Source organism: Acyrthosiphon pisum, chromosome A2 (assembly GCF_005508785.2).
Source record: "Acyrthosiphon pisum isolate AL4f chromosome A2, pea_aphid_22Mar2018_4r6ur, whole genome shotgun sequence".
In the NCBI taxonomy this organism is placed as follows: domain Eukaryota; kingdom Metazoa; phylum Arthropoda; class Insecta; order Hemiptera; family Aphididae; genus Acyrthosiphon; species Acyrthosiphon pisum.
The window spans coordinates 79,397,322-79,397,962 of record NC_042495.1 but is presented as its reverse complement, the minus strand read 5'-3'; positions in this window follow the sequence as shown (position 1 = coordinate 79,397,962).

The following is a 641-nucleotide window of genomic DNA, read 5'->3' as shown; positions in this document are numbered from 1 at the left end:
CACGGGTTCAGTTTGGTATGAATGTTTGTGTGTATAGATTAAACCTCTAGGAAGAAGACAGACTAATTTAGGAATGGTTAAATTTGGTTTTTTTTATTCATCTGATATTAGTAGTTATGTTAGGTTAGGATTTTGTATTAATTGATTATATTAATCTACCATAGGTGGAATACGACAAACTTGGTATAACTTTGATACTTTAGAGTTAAATCATACACTTACGTATAAACAGCACGGGGTCCGCGATCTACCGCAGATAGATTGCCTACCTGATAATATACTGCTGCGAACCAGAATTTTTATTCTGGGCCACGGAAAAGTTAAGATAAGTTTTGAACACCATAAACCGATTATTAAATAACGAATTTAACAAAGTTTGAGTCATATAGATTTGGTACCTACATTTAACGGGCAACGAAATGCACGGGATCAGCTATTTAAAAAAAAAAAATATTTATCATTATTACCGCTATAGAAACATTTCAATACGTTTTCATTAATCATTTTTTATATTTACTTTCCGATCACATTAAACGATAAAATTTGAATAAAAAAATTATACATATCAACGTCTGGAGGCAAAATAAACAACCAATCACGGGCGAAGCTGTGACGGGTCAGCTAGTTAATAATAATGACTG